Source organism: Mytilus edulis, chromosome 12 (genome assembly GCF_963676685.1).
Source record: "Mytilus edulis chromosome 12, xbMytEdul2.2, whole genome shotgun sequence".
In the NCBI taxonomy this organism is placed as follows: domain Eukaryota; kingdom Metazoa; phylum Mollusca; class Bivalvia; order Mytilida; family Mytilidae; genus Mytilus; species Mytilus edulis.
Window position 1 is genome coordinate 79,236,785 of NC_092355.1, and position 6,630 is coordinate 79,243,414.

Below are 6,630 nucleotides of genomic sequence, written 5' to 3' on the forward strand. Positions count from 1 at the left end.
AACACACAACTACAAATTACTTCAGAATATAACAAATTGTACACCAGCAGTATAAAACACACAACTACAAGTTACTTCAGAACATAACAGATTGTACACCAGCAGTATAAAACACACAACTACAAGTTACTTCAGAACATAACAGATTGTACACCAGCAGTATAAAACACACAACTACAAGTTACTTCAGAACATAACAGATTGTACACCAGCAGTATCAAACACACAACTACAAGTTACGTCAGAACATAACAGATTGTACACCAGCAGTATAAAACACACAACTACAAGTTACTTCAGAACATAACAGATTGTACACCAGCAGTATAAAACACACAACTACAAGTTACTTCAGAGCAGAACAAATTGTACATCAGCAGTAAAAAAACACACAACTACAAGTTACTTCAGAACAGAACAAATTGTACATAAGCAGTAAAAAAACACACAACTACAAGTTACTTCAGAACAGAACAAATTGTTCACCAGCAGTATAAAACACACAACTACAAATTACTTCAGAACAGAACAGATTGTACACCAGCAGTATAAAACACACAACTACAAGATACTTCAGAACAGAACAAATTGTACATAAGAAATATAAAACACACAACTACAAATTACTTCAGAACATAACAAATTGTACACCAGCAGTATAAAACACACAACTTCAAGTTACTTCAGAACATAACAGATTGTACACCAGCAGTATAAAACACACAACTACAAGTTACTTCAGAACAGAACAAATTGTACATAAGCAGTAAAAAAACACAACTACAAGTTACTTTAGAACAGAACAAATTGTACACCAGCAGTATAAAACACACAACTACAAATTACTTAAGAACATAACAGATTGTACACCAGCAGTATAAAACACACAACTACAAGTTACTTCAGAACAGAACAAATTGTACATAAGAAATATAAAACACACAACTACAAATTACTTCAGAACTACAAATTACTTCAGAACATAACAAATTGTACACAAGCAGGTTAAAACACACAACTACAAGTTACTTCAGAACAGAACAAATTGTACATAAGAAATATAAAACACCCAACTACAAATTACTTCAGAACATAACAGATTAATGAGGGCTGCCTTGAGAGGACGCCTGGAGATCTGTCGCCTCCTCATTGATACAGGATGTAAGATCGACATCACAACAGTATGTTATCTACTTAGTCTGATCACATTACTATTAATCTACACTTAATCATGTTGTTAATTAGACAGGTTTAATGAACAAATATTTGTAATAATCATATAAAGTGGGGTCTCATTTTACCCGTATTATTGTTCTGAATCAGAAAATATTACTCCTTTTCATGTTTCTTAAAAAAAAATATTTTATTAAAATGAACAATTATACTGAATCTACACTAATTCCTGTTGTTAATCAGACAGTTTTTAAAATGAACAAATATGTGTAAGAATCATATAAAGTGGGGTCTCATTTTGTTTGTTTTGTTCTACTGAATCCATTGATATAATTATTTTACACATTTCTTGAAATTTTTTTTTTTTATAAGATATCAGGTTTTATGGAAGTTTTGACATTTCACAACAAAACATGTTTATTTATTGTTTATATACAATATAAATACAAGTGTGACTGGTCATTTTATTCAGTTTTGACCACTGATTCATGTGATATATATTCTGTTTATATTTATTACACAACATTGTCCAGTTTATCAGACAAGTTTTGATGTCAGTTGTATTATTCCAGAGATATGGATGGACAGCATTAATGATGGCTGCCGAGGGAGGACACCTGGAGATCTGTAGACTCCTCATTGATAGAGGATGTAAGATCGACATCACAGAGGTATGTTATCTACTTAGTCTGATCACATTACTATTAATCTACACTAATTCCTGTTGTTAATCAGACAGTTTTTAAAATGAACAAATATTTGTAAGAATCATATAAAGTGGGGTCTCATTTTGTTTGTTTTGTTCTACTGAATCCATTGATATAATTATTTTACACATTTGTTGAAAAAAATATTTTTTTAAGATATCAGGTTTAATGGAAGTTTTGACATTTCACAACAAAACATGTTTATTTATTGTTTATGTACAATATAAATACAAGTGTGACTGGTCATTTTATTCAGTTTTCACCACTGATTCATGTGATATATATTTAGTTTATATTGATTACACAACATTGTCCAGTTTATCAGACAAGTTTTGATGTCAGTTGTATTATTCCAGGGTTTAGGAGAGACAGCATTAATGGAGGCTGTCGAGAGAGGACACCTGGAGATCTGTCGTCTCCTCATTGATAGAGGATGTAAGATCGACATCACAGATGTATGTTGTCTACTTAGTCTGATCACATTACTATTAATCTACACTAAATCATGTTGTTAATTAGACAGTTTTAACGAAACAAATATTTGTAAGAATCATATAAAGTGGGGTCTCATTTTACTCGTATTATTGTTCTGAATCAGAAAATATAACTTTTTTTCATATTTCTTAAAAAAAAATATTTTATGAAAATGAACAATGATACTGAATCTACACTAATTCCTGATGTTAATTAGACAGTTTTAATGAACAAATATGTGTAATAATCATATAAAGTGGGGTCTCATTTTACTTGTTTTGTTCTACTGAATCCATTGATATAATTATTTTACACATTTCTTGAAAAAAATATTTTTTTAAAATATCAGGTTTTATGGAAGTTTTGACATTTCACAACAAAACATGTTTATTTATTGTTTATATACAATATAAATACAAGTGTGACTGGTCATTTTATTCAGTTTTGACCACTGATTCATGTGATATATATTTTGTTTATATTTATTACACAACATTGTCCAGTTTATCAGACAAGTTTTGATGTCAATTGTATTATTCCAGGTTAGAGGATTTACAGCATTAATGACGGCTGCCATGGGAGGAGACCTGGAGATCTGTAGACTCCTCATTGATAGAGGATGTAAGATCGACATCACATCAGTATGTTATCTACTTAGTCTGATCACATTACTATTAGTCTACACTAAATCATGTTGTTAATTAGACAGTTTTAATGAACAAATATTTGTAATAATTATATAAAGTGGGGTCTCATTTTGTTTGTTTTGTTCTACTGAATCCATTGATATAATTATTTTACACATTTCTTGAAAAAAATATTTTTTAAGATATCAGGTTTAATGAAAGTTTTGACATTTCACAACAAAACATGTTTATTTATTGTTTATATACAATATAAATACAAGTGTGACTGGTCATTTTATTCAGTTTTGACCACTGATTCATGTGATATATATTTTGTTTATATTTATTACACAACATTGTCCAGTTTATCAGACAAGTTTTGATGTCAGTTGTATTATTCCAGGTTAGAGGATTGACAGCATTAATGGAGGCTGCCGGGGGAGGACACCTGGAGATCTGTAGACTCCTCATTGATAGAGGATGTAAGATCGACATCACAGATGTATGTTATCTACTTAGTCTGATCACATTACTATTAATCTACACTAAATCATGTTGTTAATTAGACAGTTTTAATGAACAAATATTTGTAAGAATCATATAAAGTGGGGTCTCATTTTACTTGTTTTGTTCTACTGAATCCATTGATATAATTATTTTACACATTTCTTGAAAAAAATATTTTTTTAAGATATCAGGATAAATGGAAGTTTTGACATTTCACAACAAAACATGTTTATTTGTTGTTTATATACAATATAAATACAAGTGTGACTGGTCATTTTATTCAGTTTTGACCACTAATTCATGTGATATATATTTTGTTTATATTTATTACACAACAATGTCCAGTTTATCAGACAAGTTTTAATGTCAGTTGTAGGATATGTTGTATATTATTGATATTGATAACAAAGTATTGTACATTATATTTACATGTTATTTGGTTATATTATAGATCATTGGATACACAGCTTTACATTTGGCTGCTAGGGAGGGATATCTACAGATCACAAGATGTCTGGTAGAACAAGGAGGTGCCAATCCCTTAGTTACAACACATCAGGTAATATTTTATAGTATTTGCCCAGTGTTCAACTATTAAGTAATGAATCACTAAAATGATGTATAAGATATGGTTGGATTCTATTTAAAGGCTATATAGTTAAAAGTCATATGATTATTTAAATTGGACTTAAAATATGAAAAAGTTATAGACTTGAATGTCTAAAGTTTACTATAAAACACAAGAACATAGACTATCATACTGGCTGTAATTATACCCCCGCTTTCAAAAAGGGGGGGTATACTTTTTTACCTCTGTCTGTCCGTCAGTCCGTCCGTCAGTCCGTCAGTCCGTCCGTCCGTCAGTCAGTCCGTCCCATGAAACTTTCGTCACATTTTTCTCAGGAACTACACATCCACCCTTTCTGTAATTTGGTATCAACATTTATATATGTTAGCCATACCGTGTGATGCGTTTTCAGATTCATCACTTGACAACTTCCTGTTTACCGAACACTTGTATGATTTTACACATAATAGCCAAGTTGAAAATTTTCGTCACATTTTTCTCAGGAACTACACATCCACCCTTTCTGTAATTTGGTATCAACATTTATATATGTTAGCCATACCGTGTGATGCGTTTTCAGATTCATCACTTGACAACTTCCTGTTTACCGAACACTTGTATGATTTTACACATAATAGCCAAGTTGAAAATTTTCGTCACATTTTTCTCAGGAACTACACATCCACCCTTTCTGTAATTTGGTATCAACATTTATATATGTTAGCCATACCGTGTGATGCGTTTTCAGATTCATCACTTGACAACTTCCTGTTTACCGAACACTTGTATGATTTTACACATGATAGCCAAGTTGAAAATTTTCGTCACATTTTTCTCAGCAACTACAATACAAGGATTTCTGAAATTTGGTTTCAGGATTTATATAAGTCAGCTATACCGTGTGATGCGTTTTCAGATTCATCACTCGACAACTTCCTGTTTACCGAACACTTGTATGATTTTACACATGATAGCCAAGTTGAAAATTTTCGTCACATTTTTCTCAGGAACTACAATACAAGGATTTCTGAAATTTGGTTTCAGGATTTATATAAGTCAGCTATACCGTGTGATGCGTTTTCAGATTTATCACTTGACAACTTCCTGTTTACCGAACACTTGCATATTTTTACACTATTAATATTATCCACTTGCGGCGGGGGTATCATCAGTGAGCAGTAGCTCGCAGTTTCACTTGTTAAAGTCAGTGTAAACAAACAACTTGTCAAACAAAACTTACACCAATCCGTTGTCATGACAATTATAACAAAGACTAATTACTAGACAATATTTGTATGTTCAATAATGGGGAAATAAAAATTGTTTAATAATTCTATATTGTGTTGGCACTTTGAAAATAATTTGAAAGAGATGATCCTATAAACACTATTATTTTTTTTTCAAATTTCTGTATTTAAATTGTGTAGTGGCAGAGATACCTATCATCTTTTTCATAATTTATTTATTTCCTTATTTTAACAATATCAGTGATAACACTAAAAACTATAAAATGCTGTAAAATAACAATATAAAGATATAGGAGGGTAGAAATAGGGTATACAAATAGAGGAGGGTGTGGATGGGGTATACACATATGGGAGGGTGGATAATTTGAGAGAGATGATCCTATGGAGACTGCAAGATTTTTCAAGCTGTCTAGTGTCGGAAATAAATGTCATCTCTGTCATAATTTATTTATTTCCTTACAAGATTGATCGTTTATATAAATATACAGTGTTAATTTCCATTGTTTAACCCAAGCGTACATTTTAGATAAATAATTTGAATGAAAACCATGGTTTCTAATTTGTGCATTGGGATTAAAAATTCGATATGTATCATTACTTTCTTTAGTTTACAACTCTGTCTTGTATTGTTCTGGTCGTACTAATTCAAATATTCAATTTCATGACTGTAGCATGTGTTTCCATAAGTTTACCATAGTACTATCATATGGTTGGGTTAAAAATTAATGGTAAACCCTAGATTTTAGTGTTTGAATGTCTAAACTTACCGTTTTCATTTATTGACATAACTGCACGACTTGATTCTCAATAACAGTGGTAAGATAATCGTTGCAAAGAATCATGCTCAAACTTAAGTGAAAGACGAGTTTAACTTTGCATTGTTGCAAGAGTTTATATTCTTTGTTGAAGGCAATTGTAGTGACCTGCAATACAAGTACCATTCAATTGAGTTTAGTAATATGTCTTCTGTTTCTGTCTTTGCCCTAGGTTTTCTATATTTTGCATGTGTAGTGCATCATGACATAAGACATTGTTACGTGTACCATAATGAGCTTTCGTGCAGGACTGCTGTGTGTATATTTTACATGGAACTCTTGATCAGACTTTGACTTTTTGACTCCTGACCTACATGTATGCACGTTGGGTGTGTCATCATGTTGCAGTGTGTTTCTCGGTATATTACCTTGACCTCAAAATATAATTTTCAATTGACCTTGCTTTTGAATATGTGGCATGTAGATGTATTGTCATAAGATGATGAGTCTATTGGCACGAGAAACTTCATGAGAGCTTGACCTTTGCCCTCAATGTAAAACTTGTATATTTTG

At 31.4% G+C, this 6,630-nt stretch overlaps 1 protein-coding gene across 1 annotated transcript in view; it reads left to right on the forward strand.

The window, feature by feature from the left end:
- LOC139497229 (uncharacterized) overlaps positions 1-6,630 on the forward strand; it is a 308,105-nt gene that overhangs the window by 187,981 nt on the left and 113,494 nt on the right. The gene's annotated exons all lie outside the window — the stretch shown is intronic.